This window comes from Carassius auratus, chromosome 36 (assembly GCF_003368295.1).
Source record: "Carassius auratus strain Wakin chromosome 36, ASM336829v1, whole genome shotgun sequence".
In the NCBI taxonomy this organism is placed as follows: domain Eukaryota; kingdom Metazoa; phylum Chordata; class Actinopteri; order Cypriniformes; family Cyprinidae; genus Carassius; species Carassius auratus.
Window position 1 is genome coordinate 14,664,406 of NC_039278.1, and position 15,313 is coordinate 14,679,718.

At 35.0% G+C, this 15,313-nt stretch overlaps 1 long non-coding RNA gene across 1 annotated transcript; it reads left to right on the top strand.

The window, feature by feature from the left end:
- Positions 1–7,183: 7,183 nt before the first annotated feature.
- On the top strand, positions 7,184–10,412 carry LOC113055382 (uncharacterized). The gene is made up of 3 exons (XR_003277522.1): positions 7,184–7,606; positions 7,715–7,860; positions 9,803–10,412. It is a non-coding gene; the product is annotated as an uncharacterized LOC113055382 (long non-coding RNA).
- The last annotated feature ends 4,901 nt before the right edge of the window (positions 10,413–15,313 follow it).

The window sequence follows — 15,313 nt, forward strand, 5'->3', positions numbered from 1 at the left end:
AATGACGTTTGATCAAGTTCCTGAAGTTTCTCCTTAAGGGCGAGTCACTGCAATCTGGCTTCTTTTCTAACACAAGAAGCTTGGCTTTGGAAATAGCATCATTTACAGTGGCTCGAGGTGACAAGCAGAATATTTAATAATTACCTATGAAATCTTGTCCCTATTGCTCAAGGAGAAATAGACTGATTGTTTTTTAGAGAAAAAAATATAAACCTGGGGCATCAACATCAACAGGAAGCAGAAATTGGTTATTATGTTCTAAGCTTTCATAATTTGGATGTCATGCAGTCTTGTATAAACAAACACACACACACACACACACACAAACTACATCAGCAACAACTTTTTATAAACTTGTCACTATTGATTCCTCTCCTGTGAAACCATTAATGTCAGAGAGAAATAGGCATTGCACACCCGCATCTATTCATCCCAGTGATTACCGGTGTGAATACTATTTGGATTGCTTGGAAATTGACATTTATTATTCTTGATGACAAAATGCACACAGACAGCGGACTCCGTCACCATCATCTTCCTTTCCCGCTGACAGTAACAGGCAATTCAGAATCTGAGGAATCTCGGCTCGATTCATCAGGGTTTATTACTGATCGCTTTTCTGTGAATTTCAGTCCACCGTGTCTCAGGATGGATGTGCTGAAGAAAAGCGCTGGAGTCATTTGTAAATGTGCTGAACTCAAGGTCATGTTTTGGATTCCAGATATGCTGAACCATCACAGATTTTGCACTGCTAGTGAAACAGGAGCCTGGGGCCTCTGTCGCTACACTATAAGAAAAAAAAAACATTCCTCTACTAAATAATACAAAAACAACAATTACATTTACATTTATTAATGTAGGTTTTTCACTCGTTACTCTGAAGTCCTAATAACACACTCCAATTCCCAGCATTCTTTGCGTGGATTTTGAGAGAGCATGGCTACATTCACACAGTCAGTTTTTGGGACTGACAACTGCATTTACTTACAGGTGTGAGTCTCGAAATGTCACATTCACGCAACAACTTATAGTAGCGCCTCGAATACTTTCTGGAGGAACGTGCAACGGGAGTCAAGCCTCTATTCCTTACCTTACAAATTACCTTAGTTACTAACATCAAAGATAGTGACGTCCATAAAACTGATAGTGCTGTTCCATTCACACAACATCTGTTTTCAGAGAATGTGGTTGTGAGTCCTGAATATGTGAGTTCAGTTACAGAATGTGGTTGTCGCACCTAAAAATAACCATACTGTGTGTGAACGTAACCATATTAAGGACTCAAATACAGGAGTGGCAACCGTATTATGCTGCTGTGTGAACGTGGCCTATGTGTTTCAAAATATATATTTTAACATAAAAATCAGTTGTATTACAAATGTGTTGCAGTGACAGGCCTTTGCTTCCTCCTGACTTTATTCACCAAGTATATGAATCATAAAAATAAGGTATGTTTAGCATGCAAGCAAGTCTTTTAACTAGTCAGTAGCCAACTACAAGAGCTTCAGTTGGGTTGTTGCATTTACATAATTCAGTTTTGCTAAAAAAAAAAAAATGCTGGCTTGTTTGGACTAACCCAACATTTGGGTTAAAATGTAATAAAAAAATTAACCCATCAGCTAAATTAGTCCATGTTTGAATTATATATATATATATATATATATATATATATATAACTGTGATATATATGTAGCTGATGAGTCAAGAACAGTTTTTAAGTAAACTTTAATGAAATGGTACAAGAGACATTAACAGAATAACTCAATAGATCAATAGAGGATAATATCCGTTTCATTTTTTATAAAAGGTTTAAAGGCAACACATTGTTTAATGTGTTACACTAATAATTTTAAATGTAGTTTTATATAAAATTATGTCAACACAAGGTGCTTAGACTGGGCAATGTGTAAACCCTCCCCCCACCATGTATTTTTTTTTTTTTTTTTTTTGCATTCAAGAAGCCATTTCACTTAGATATATATCACAGTTGGAAAGAAAATATTATTTCATGTCAACTTTACTCCCCCACGCTTTCACCATCACCCCTATCAAAACTTTTAAACTACAGCCTGCTAAAAATACCCAACCTCTTTACCAGAAATGCTCAAAGTGTACTTTGTAAATTGCTCTCCATTGGACATCATAAATGATGCAGGCTGTGGATTTAAAGCTTGTAATCGGTATCTTCCATGGGAAATGTACCCACAGAAATGTAAAACACAGTCATTTAAGTACTGGGTTATGAGATGGTGGGAAACCTTTTTTATAAGCAATGAGCCAAGAATACATTTATATTAAGTTCTTGGGAGCTTGACACAATTATTATTTTTTTTAACATTACAGATTCAGTTCACCTCAGCAACCACCCAAAACACCACAGCAGAGAGTTCACGAGTTCACCCTTACATCTAATCTGAAGGCAAATAGTAGGCATATTTTGGTGTGCTGTCCTGGGGGAGGGGTCCGGGCCCGGAGCATAGCCCGAACCCAAATAACTCCCCCTATCCCAATTTGGGATAAATAGATTAGAAGTGAGGAGTTGGGGTGGAGGAGGGTTGCCGAAAAACTGTCGTGGGACAGGAGGTAGGAAGACTGGATATATATACGCGTGCGTGCTATAAGATGATTAGCTAAACGAGATGCACCTGTACCAAATTGGATGATTATCTGATCGTGCTTCTCCCGAACTTTGTTAATAAAACCACATTTTTTAACAGACACGCATATTTTGTTCAGAAACAGTAAAAATCTAGTTCATGTTATTGCAATTAATTTAACTCAATCTCATGAGGAAAGACGTGACTATGCATAACTTTTCCCAAACTACGGACCTGCAGGTACAAATCCACGTTTTCTCATGAGATCAGACAGAATTAATTATACCAGTCCATGCTATACAATGATTTCTTCTGCATATGTCACAAATTTTGCTTTGTAGGTTCAGTAATATATGTAAATGGACACTAATAACTCCACACTGACCCTGGTTCAGTCAAACAAACACTAAAGACACCAGGCACAGTTAAACAAAGTAAACAAATTCATGAGTAAATATGATTCACACAGCCCTTATCTAACCTTAGCTGTTTGCCTGGTCATTCCTGCAGGGCTTGGGAAGACAAAGAAAAGTCAACCCAAAATACTGTTGTTTCCACAGCCTGTTCCCATGCAGCTCGCTCTAGATGTGACAGAATTAGACCTTTTATCTCCAACACTTCAGAACAAGACCAGCCTGCGTTGGAAAATTAACCACATAAAAAAGGACCTAGACTCAAAAGGATGTGCGGTTAACTTTGGGGGATGTCAGGGTTGAGAGTGCAATAACAGCTCTGGGCGAATCTGTTTGGATGTCTTTGAGACATTGTTGATGATTCAGATGTTCGTCTGCCGAAAAAATATTCAGCTCTCCCCTGCAGTGTCAACGTCCTGGCAGTGAACCAAGAGAAGTAATTCACACGAGCATGAACTGACCACACATGGATTGATGCATTAAATCTGTCAATCTGTTAAAGAAATATTGAAAAGAAAGATGTTGGCAGCTAAAACGAATCCTTGACTATTTGTGTGAAACAAAATAATCAGATGTCACAGTAAATAGTGTTTGTGGTCTGCATGTGTGACGATTAGAGATGATTCCCAGCTCTGTGCAACACTGACTAATATATCTGACTGATCTGAAAAGAAGTCTACATCATTTAGATGAAAGAGAGACTACAGAGAAAGTAAGAGTACAGAGAGGTAAACAAATATTATTCAAAGACGAATGTCATTTCAATAAGCTAATCTTTAGTAATATTTCATTCATGTTTTTTCATTACAGTCTATTTTTGCTCTGTCAGTGGAAATATTTGCAAACAAAGCCATGGTAGAATTAACCATTATGGTGTGGTCATGTTTACAGTTTTCAACAAATTTTCCAACGTGAGACTCAGCCAGATCCACGCGATCATGAGTTTCACTTGAGGATGACAGTTTCACAGTGTTGTGAGAGGATGGATTCACCATGTTGAGTTTTTCAGTAGACGTACATTTTTTTTTTACTAAATGTGACCACATCTTTATGCATCTCCAAGCAAGCAAAGTAGTTATGTTTTGTTCCTGAATAAAACAGTGTTTTTGAATGAATTGGTTTAATAAATAATTAGTGATTCACTCATAAAACAGTCTCTTGTTTAGTTCCTGAACGAATCAGTGTTTTGAGGGTGTCAGCTAAGGGAATGATTCATTCATCGCTCATAAAGACAAACTTGATTTATATCTGACTTAATCTGTGTTTTTATCAAACTGGTTGAGTGAATGTTTCAGTGACACCATCTGTTCTGTGACTGCATCTGAAGCCACTAAGTAATTACTATTAAATAAAAAAAAATAATGTTCTAGATAGTACAAATGTAATCTGGATGTACTACATTCTCCATGTTGTCATTTTCATGTGACCTACCGGTGTCATTTCGGACGCTTCACTGCCATTCAGCCTCATGGGATAGTTAAGTGTTATAAAGTGTTAGATATAGGAAATATTGTGTTATTTGGGGATTTTTGTATTACTGTTTTATGAAAACTGTGAATTCATACATACTACTCTGTTCACATAATGTTTTTCACCAAGATAGTAAGGAAATATGTGATTTTGCTTGTTCCTAATTCCTAAACAAACCAGTGTTTTGAACAAATCAATTTCAAATTGAACACAAAACATTTTAAATCTGTTTTTAAGCTCGTAAAACGCGGTTCATTTAAAAGCTCAGCCATGTTGAAACATTGGCCTTGTATGCACTAATGTTTCCTGCAAAGGTGACACAGAGAGTAAAGTCAAATCAGATGAGATATGACTTGATTTGTTTGTTGTCACAAATATATATACATTTAAATACTTATATTGCATAAAATATCATATCAGCCATTATACACCATATATCATGTTTAAGATAGGTGAAATCTTCATAAGTGTTCTCTAGTGGGCCGGATCTAATGGGATTGCACTGAAATGTCTCCGATTAAAAATGAACAATTAATCTTTTGGGTTTTAATCCACAATTTGACTCCAGCACTACCGCTGAGATTGAATAAAAGCCACATTAACAGTAAATGTAAAGTGAGGTTACATTTTCAGTGCCAATGCAATTTATTCAGACAATGTTAAAGTGAGGATATTATACAGTCAGAGAGAGCTTTGAAAAAGACATAAAGCCAGAGAATGAGGTGTGGCTGTTAACATTCCTTAATTTAATGCAAAACACTCTCCGTCTCTCTGTTCGTCTTTTTTTTTTTGAGAAGCAAGCTGTGCTAATGAAGTGGAAAAATTTGCACAATGCTTGAAATATCACAACCATGAAGTCATATTTCACCTTGGACAGACTTCAAAGTAAGTTATTTCATGTTTGGATTAATATGTACTCAAGGATATATCTATCCATCTAATACCATATGAAATGTAATCCTTCTCCCAGCAGTGGATGAAAACATATTACTTCTCTCTCTCCCTAGTGCTGTCTTTCCATCCGTAGCCGAATGCTCTGTGTGTTTCCCTCTCTTTTTTCATCACTACACTTATTGAGAAGTGAAATCTTCTATCTGATTTAGTTTCAGTGGCAGCTCCTGGAGAGGTGTCAATACAGCAAGAGAGTGATATGAGCGAACTCCATGTTTACGTGTGAACGGAGAGTGTGTGAGTGTGTATGCGAGTGAGAGAGACAGGCAGACAGTGTGCTTGTGGGGATAGACGGATAGGTGTGAGCATGATCAAATTAGCACACTGGCACTTCCTCCAGCCCCCTCGAGAAACAAGAGAACAGGTGTAGCTAAAAATCTAGCTTTCCTTCTTTTTACTTTTGCAATAACAAAAGAAGAGAGTGAATTAGTTTAGATCTGATCAGATAAGATATTAGAGGCTGTTCTATTCTATTTGTGAAAAGATCGAATACAAGTATCTGGATCCTAATTCATTGCAAAATCAAAAGAAAATATATGTACTTATTAATTTAGAAAATGAGGCCTATTTTAGGGCCTTTATAAGATTTATATTGTGTCAAGTAAAGCATATTTATCCGCATAAAATCTCTTTATCTTTCCTCTAATGCAAAATTATAATAATAATAATATATTTAAATAGTAAAATTTCCCCCGCAGCATGGTAGTGTGTGTTTAGTAATTAGTGACTAGAATAAGATATTTTTAACACAGTAATGAAAGCTTGGTGAAAATTTCATGGAAATAATAGTGTTAAGACATTTTATAATAACAATAATAATAATAAATTTTAATTGTAAATTTGCCCATACATCATGTTAATATTTGTTTTACTCAATGTATTCTTGCTTTAATAATAAAAAAAGATATTTATTAAATTCAATATGTATAAATATTATATTTATTACTGTATCAAAGTAATCAGAATGAGATTTTCTTGGATTACAGTAATGAGAATTTGGCAGAAAATGTCACGAAAATAATAATGTCAAGCAATCATATTTATATTAAAGTAATACAATTTTTATTTTAGAACATAGAAAATGGAGGATTAGGTATGACATGCAAAGATTGTTTTTGTGTGTGAATGTGTCAGTTTGAACGTGTAGTGGATGGGCAATTGGGTCAAAGACAAACTCATGGATTTTCATTGCATTTAAAAGACTAAGTATGATGTTTCTGTTCATTTTACTTTAGCTTAACAACCATCTTCATAAGATTTTACAGTACTAAATGTCTTTGCACAAAAGTCTTCATCTTAAAAGATGCATGACCATATAGGTTTTAAAATGCAAGTATCATATAAAACATTCACTATACATGTGGAAATACTTTCAGGAAAGTAAGCTATACAGCCTGTGTGCTTAGACCACCTTGTAGGACAAAGTTACTAAGACGCATTACTATGCTTTAGCTGTCAATTCTAGCTGAGCTTTGATATCTTGACCTGTTGGGTATTTTGTTTGCACTTTGTGTAATAATGTCTGTATAATAATTCGTGTTTTTTTGGGGGGGGGTTGGATCTTGTGAAGCACTTTGGTCAATTATGATTGTTTTTAAATCTGCTATATAAATAAACTTGAACTCATAGCTGAGCCTGTATCTCTTCCTCCACTACACTAGATGGCACCATCTCTTGAGTAATAGTTCGGTGTCAGCTTGCTGTCTAAATATATATATATATATATATATATATATACATAATTTTGTCTTTGTGTAATTCATTATCCCAACAATCCCACTTTATTACAATTTAATGCAACCTCAGTGTATCATAGTCAGGGAATGAGGATTTAATTTAAAACCCATTTTTATAAAAGAAAGTGAGTCAGAGTGAGTCTTTGTTCTCATGACACCAGATAATGGAGAGTTTCTGTTCAGTGATTGCCAGGTGTTTTCATACCACTGAAGCAAAGACTGTTTTTGATATAATATACTACACTATAGATACAATCAAGAACTGGTCTGATTATAACAATAGACAAACAGAAAGAATGGAGAATTTGGGCCTGTGTGTGTTCTTACCATGCCATCAGCCAATCAGAGTTGTCATGATGTCACCAATCAGGAAAAATGGCCAACCAAACAAGTGCTTTAAAAATGAATAGGAATGCTAATGGCTAGCGTTTTCTTCCAGGTATCATACAACATCTTGTCTTGTCTCACAGGGATGTATGATGTGTGATTTCATTTTATTCATTGTGAAGTTCAAAGATGTCTCCCTTTCTCTCTCACACCCTCTCAGCGATTTTCTAATTCAGAAAGCCCAAACTGCAGCTCGAGGAAGGAAAGCTAATGACTAGCCTTAATGGAGAAGTGCATGGTGGGGGAGCTGTCAGTCAAAACGTGTCAGCAGCCGTATGTGGCAACAATTAACGCCTACAAGATAAGGTAAACACGTCTTAGACTTCTCCTTCTGGCTCATTTATTAGACAATGGCTGTGTTTATTCCATCTGGGTGCACAAAGTGATGTGAAAGAAGGAAATGTAGAAAAGAACTAAAAGTGTTGGTCTGGGGAATGAAAGTTTACTGCATTCTTTGTAGGAAGTGCTTGAATAAGATTCTGGTGTTTGAATAAGACAAAGTGTGGGGTGTTCAATCTCTGTTTAAAGAGAAATGACAGTGGCATTTATACTGACAGAAATCTTGTATTCAAGGCACAAGACAAGCTGGAGAAAGTCATTTGGGATGTTTAACCGCTTAGCTTTTAGTCCAATTTGAGGCCACACTTGCTTTGCTTGACTAGCAGTGTGAAAAGCCATGGAAATGAGCAGAAGGGAGGCAAAATTTTATAATGCTGTCTATTTTTGCAACAATTATTTCTTTTAATTCAGACCCAAATGTTGTTCAAAGCTGCCCTGCTCACATTTTAGCATTCGAGATCATTCTATCCCATACAGTACAGACCAAAAGTTTGGAAACACCTTCTCATTCAAAGAGTTTTCTTTATTTTCGTAACTATGAAAATTGTAGATTCACACTGAAGGCATCAAAATTATGAATTAACACATATGGAATTATATACATAACAGAAAAAGTGTGAAACAACTGAAAATATGCCATACTCTAGGTTCTTCAAAGTAGCACCTTTTGCTTTGATTACTGCTTTGCACACTCTTGGCATTCTCTTGATGAGCTTCAAGAGGTAGTCACCTGAAATGGTCTTCCAACAGTCTTGAAGGAGTTCCCCGAGAGATGCTTAGCACTTGTTGGCCCTTTTTCCTTCTGTCTGCGGTCCAGCTCACCCCTAAACCATCTCGATTGGATTCATATATATATATATATATATATATATATATATATATATAATTTTTTTTTTTTTTATATATATAGCCTATAAATATAATGTAAATCTAAACATAATTACACCAATCAAAATATGTACTGTTGCCACAGTGTCCCATTTCCGCAACAAGCAGAAATGGGACAGAAACAATCTAATGCAAATGCAAAGAAAAATATAGTGTGACTTATATATGTTTTTTTTCCTAATAATGACGTATTTTTGGACTTATGCGACTTATTTATCAGATAATATTTATCGCACCTGAGTGTATGTTTTTATGATCAATGTGATTTATTTATAAATTGGGACATTTAAAAAGTCACTTATGTTTACCAAGGCTGCATTTATTTGATTGAAAATACAATTAAACGATAAAATATATTAAAATAGAAAAGTTATTTGAAATTGCAATGCTATTTTAAATATAATTTATTCTTGTGATGCAAAACTGAATTTTCAGCAGCCATTACTTAAGTCTTCAGTGTCACATGATCCTTCTGAATTCATTATAATATGCTGCTTTCATGCTCAAGAAACATTTATTATTATTATTATAAATGTTTAAACATTTTGTTGATTTTTTTGCTGGAAATCGTGATACAGTTTTTTTTTTCAGGATACTAGTATTCTTGTGAATTCTTTTAAGTCTTCAAATCTGCTTTTAATGATTTATTACTCTTACATTATATCCCATGTGCCAACCAACCTTAAAGCCAATGTGCCGATGGACCATCTCAACTCACACTCTTTTCTTAAACAACCAAGTGACATGATTTATTTTAGGCTTCTAAGTATTATTCCACTGTCTGTGCCAATTCCCAGCTCCTCCGTCATACTATACATATATAGTAAGCTGTCATGCAAGCAGCGATGAGACCTTGTGTTTGAAGGACATATGTTATATGCATTTGACCGTCTGTCTGCCGAGTTACTGCAGCAACAAGGCTGCATTAGCCATTCATGGCACACATACACACACAAAATAATAAACATATGTCGCTTAACAAACTACCTGATGATTAGGGAACTTCTCACTGTTCCCGCAGAAGCTGGCCAACAAATTCCATGCTGACAAGCGATTCACACATGCAAGTTTGCCAAGGCAAGTTCTGACAGGTGTTAAAATACAGACGCGGATGTGAACACTCGCATAGAACCATCTAGGCCGCTGGCAGAGAAGAAGACTGATCGCATATGTGTGGATGGCTTGCACTTTCTAGCTGCAAGAGAATTCAGAGCCAATGGCGTCTTCTGCCCAATAAAGCGCTGTCACTTCTCTACAGTCATCAGACTTTGTGCTTTCCATTTAAGGGATTCGTGTTCACACACTCAGCTATCACATCAGCATCAGAAATGTCAAGCGGAAAGAGAGAAATCAGGCCGTGCAAGTGGTCTCGTCTAGAATCTGCAATCACAGATACAAAGTCCTTTCAAGAAAGTTACAACCAAGTAAACAACTGGCTTCTCTCAGTTCAGGACATTCAAAGGTCATGGATGTGTCAAAGGATGAGCGAATGTCAGAGAAAAAAGAAATGAGACAGTCTTATAGCAGTGGACTGGACCAATGTTCAGCATTATTTGGAGAAACATAAAGAGACGATAAATGGTTGAATCTCATTCGACTACAAAATAAAATTTTAAAAATGGTATCAAAAATGTATGTGCAGGAATACATTTTTGAATATTAAAATATATATTATAGGCTTCATAAAATACTATATTTGTAGAAAGTATATATTAAATATATATTTGTTATATATTATAATATAAATATTCTATATTGCTTTTTTTCTTAAAGACAATGAAAAAAACTAATAACTTTAACTATATATATATATGAGTGAGTGAAAGTGCCATTCAGCCAAGTATGGTGACCCATACTCAGAATTTGTGCTCTGCATTTAACCCATCCGAAATGCACACACACAGAGCAGTGAACACACACACACACACACACACACTGTGAGCACACACCCGGAGCAGTGGGCAGCCATTTATGGGGGTTCGATGCCTTGCTCAAGGGCAACTAAGTCGTGGTATTGAAGGTGGAGAGAAAGCTGTTCATGCACTACCCCCACCCACAATTCCATCCAGCCCGAGACTAGAACCCACAACCCTTCGATTGGGAGTCCAACCCTCTAACCATTAGGCCACGACTTCCCCATATATATATGTATGCATAATAATTTAATTTATGCATTTAGCAGACACTTTTATCTAAATGCTACTTACAGTGCATTCGGGTTATACATTTTTTACCAGTATGTGTGTGCCCTGGGAATCAATTAAACCCAACACACACACACACACACACACACTTTCTCATTATTCTGCTTTTACAAGACAGGTTTTGTGTAAATCACAAGACTGTCAGCTTTATGCTAACACAATGATTAGGATTTTGCTTCATCTTAAGAGGCACAAACCTAAAAGAAAAAAAAAAGAAAGCCATCTTCCTTTAAATAGTTCTCTGCTTTAATAAGTAAACAAAATAATAACTCATCTAGCTTGAAGATCAACTTAACCCATAACCCTTAACTCACAGATGCCTCATAGGCAGTGGAAGTGCTGGAAATGTGTCATGTTGTAAATCCTGAGGTACAGAGTGCTTCTTTAATAGGAACAGACATGAATATTCACAACTGCCACCAAAGATCTTACCCAGCCACTTAAAGCACTCTCAAAACAACACATTGTGCGAATACATTTGACGCTTGAGAGTAGAATTCCTTAGAAAAAAACATTCATAAAAATGATTACAATATAAGCCTTTTTGTCTTTGTCAGTGTGCAGTATATACAGGGCAACACTTTTGTAGATAAAAAATTCTTTTAAAAGCGATGTGTAGAAGTGGGGAATAAATATAAAAAGCTTTTGCCAAAAAATCTGGGCATTCAGGAGTTAAGTGAGTGAAATTATAAAAATAAAATCCTAGCATTTATTTTTCAGAGCTGTTTTCCAACAAGGACTGTTTGAATCCCAGATGATGTGAAAAGATCTCATCTAGTATAAAAACTAACTACCAAGGCCAAGTGTACAAGTGCAACCAGGCAGAAAGTGACACATCATGAATCAGGTGATGGGTGATAATCTGCACAGACATTACAGGAGAGGAAAACATCCACAAGCTCTTAAATAGGGAGGGGTGGTTCTTACAGGCCCTCGTGGCCTGGGGATGTACAATATGTTAGTATCACTTCTGATGATGACATGCTGTTCTATGTACTGGGTAGTGACAGATGTAGGACCTATGCTGCTGCGCCTCAGGACGAGTGCTGGCACAGTCAACAAACAAGAGGTCGAGTTATTAACAGAATGGTCAGCAGGGGGCAGTACCAGTACATTCTGTCACAACTTACTCACACTCATGTGCTTCAAAATCCATTTTCTTTCTATTGTAGAATACAAAAAGTGATATTTTGGGCATGTAAATTCTTAAAATTATAATAATAAAATACAAAATAAAAAATGCTTTTATTGGAACTTGCTATATATCAAAGAATACTAAAAAAATTAAATGGTTTCAACAAAAATATTACAAATATTTAATGTTTATACTTTAAAAATATATTAAAATAATAGGGGATTAATAATTGTTACACTGTGAACTGAACCATTAAATGTTTAGACCCCTGTTTGTTCCATTAAAAAATTAAAAAAGTAGTGCATACACATGTAAAGATGATGAAAGGCTGATTGTCGCAGACGTTTTATGATAGTTTGGTGTGCAGCGACCTCTAGAGGAGAAAGACACAAGTCAAGTCTGTCCTGAGAGATTCATTCATAAACGAGCTTGCTTCTCAATCCATTCAATCCAAATAAAAGGGACAAAGTATCCGTTTCTTTTACTGCTTGCCATGTGCAATAATGTAGTGTATGGGTTTGCGATACTCAAAAAAAAAAAAATAATAACTGTATCGTCCTTGATTCCTGTGCTGATGTCATATTAGTAATTTTATTTAACTTACGCCAAAAAGGAAATTAGCACTTTCATTCAGCAAGGATGCGTTAAATTCAAACAAACTGGTGTTTTAAAAATGTTTTCAATTAAAAAAAAATGTTGGTTTTTTTTTCAGCAAATAAAAATATAATCTTGTTTTATTTATTTTTTTAAAAACTAAAAATTAATGAATAACATAACTGTTTTCAACTGTGATCATTTAAACAAATGTTTCATGAGCCACAAATCAGCATATTACATTGAATTCTGAAGGATCATGTGACACTGAAGACTAGCGTAATGTATGCTGAAAATTTACATAATTCACATAAATAAATTACATTTATTTTTAAAATTTAAATTTAAATAGAAAACACTTATTTTAAATCGTAATAATATTTCACAGTATTACTGTTTTCATTGTATTTTAGATCAAATAAATGCAGTGAGCATAAATATTTATTAAAAAAAACAAAATAATGTTTGATTTTCAAATAAATTTTTGTTCCTTTGGTATGAAAAATTATTCTTAATGCATTTGGAGATGCATTAACAGCCAAACAAATAAACCAAGAAAAACAGGCTTAGTTCTCATCAAACATAATTCATCAAACTCAGGACTAACAAATAAAACTAAATATGGAACACGGAAGACAGATATAATTAAATAAATCACATGCCACACCAAATAACCTTGGACATGCAGAACAGGAAATATGAGGGTGTGTGTGTGTGTGTGTGTGTAATAAACAGCACACCTGGTCTCTCCTTCTCTAAATGCATTGTTTTATGTTATCAAAACTTTTTCTTGAGGAAGAATGACTTTGGTCCTGTTTCTCGCCAGCTGCTGATCCTTGACTAATGGAACTGGAAGGTGGTCCAAACTTCAAAAAACAATCACTCAGAAGCAGAAAAACATCCCGCATTGCAGTTGAGTCAAAACTGGTAGAAGAGACAGTGTGAATATAGGGGCAGGAATTTATCCAGCTTGTGTGTGTGTGTGTGTGTGTGTGTGTGTGTGTGTGCGTGTGTTTGTGTGTGTGTGTGTGTGTGTGGTCAGGTAAAAACCACTTTTGTTTTCAAGACAATAGTTCAAGGGTGCTGGTGCTCCTTTTATGGGTCAAGGTGTGCAGCGGTTAACTTGTTTACTAAAGACTAAACTGCTCCACCTCATTGAGATCTGCAGTAAAAAGCTTCTAGGTGACACCCAGTTAGATGGATAATCTGATAAAACATACATTTACATAAACATAACATGAAAGTGTTTCATATTTTATAAGAGAGGTTTCACTCACCTAATAAAATAAACATGTACACTACTATTTAATCATTTGAGTAACAATACATTTATTCACTAAGGTTCCATTCATTTAATCAAAAATTACAGATAGCACATGCATAATGTTTATAAATTATTAATTTATTTCAAACAAGTGTTATATTCATCAAATAATGTTAAACCTTGTAGTTTTGCAGACCCTTAGCATTCAAGTCAGGTTATTAAAATAATCAGTCAAAGTTCCCATAAGTTCTTTTTGCTATTCTTCAGTTTTGTTGCATGTCAGATGATGTATTTGAATCTCTTGCATCTTGTAATTGTTCGCTGTGAGCTGTTCAGTGAATCTTCCAGCTGTATCATTTCTCTTTATGTCCTGTTTGAGTCCAGTTTGCTTATTTCATTCTAAATATAAGTAGCACAACCATTTGGAACTGTGCTGAGATAAAAGTCTCTCTGTAGCAAATTAACAGCACAATAGAATGATTGCTTTTGCATTACTTTACACAATGTTTCTTAGAAGACATAGCTGCTAAACAGTTATTTGAGATAGTAATAATATTTTTTTTTAACTTAAATCGTGTATTTCTGGTAAAATAGACTACTTTTAAATGCGATCCTGGTGAAGTTTCAGTTTCTTTCAACAGTTCTCAAATGTACAATACTGATCAACAATTTGGGGTTGGTTAAGATTTTAAAATATTTTTTAAAAGAAGGGTTTTTATGCTCACAAATGCTGCATTTATTTGATCAAAAATACAGTAAAAAAACAGTAAAATTGTGAAATATTATTACAATTTAAAAGAACTGTCTCCTATTGTAATATATTTTAACATTGAATTTTTTTCAGTGAGAAAAAGCTGAATTTTCAGCAGCCATTACTCCAGTCTTCAGTGTCACATGAGCCTTCAGAAATGATTCTAATAGGCTGATGTACTGCTCAAGATACATTTATTATTATTATCAATGTTGAAAATAGCTGTGATGCATAATATTATTGTGGAAAGAAGTAATGTTTCTTTTATGAAAAATAAACATTATTTTTAAAAAATTGGGGTCAGTAAGATAAGGCAACATATTGAAACATAATTCATCTGATTTATAATATGCTGTCACATCAGTGGTGATATGTAGCTTATGTTTATGTTTAGGCACAGTTATAGACAGTTATAAACAACAACAAAAAAACAACAACTGCTTTTTGCAGGTCAACACATAGTCAGAGGTTCTTCTCTCTCTTTCCCCATCCTCCTGAGGTAAAGCAACAGAGAGGAAGGAGGAGGAAATGGCCTCAGGCTTGGGATAGCCCTCCACAGGGACAGCGATGAGGACCAGACCTGG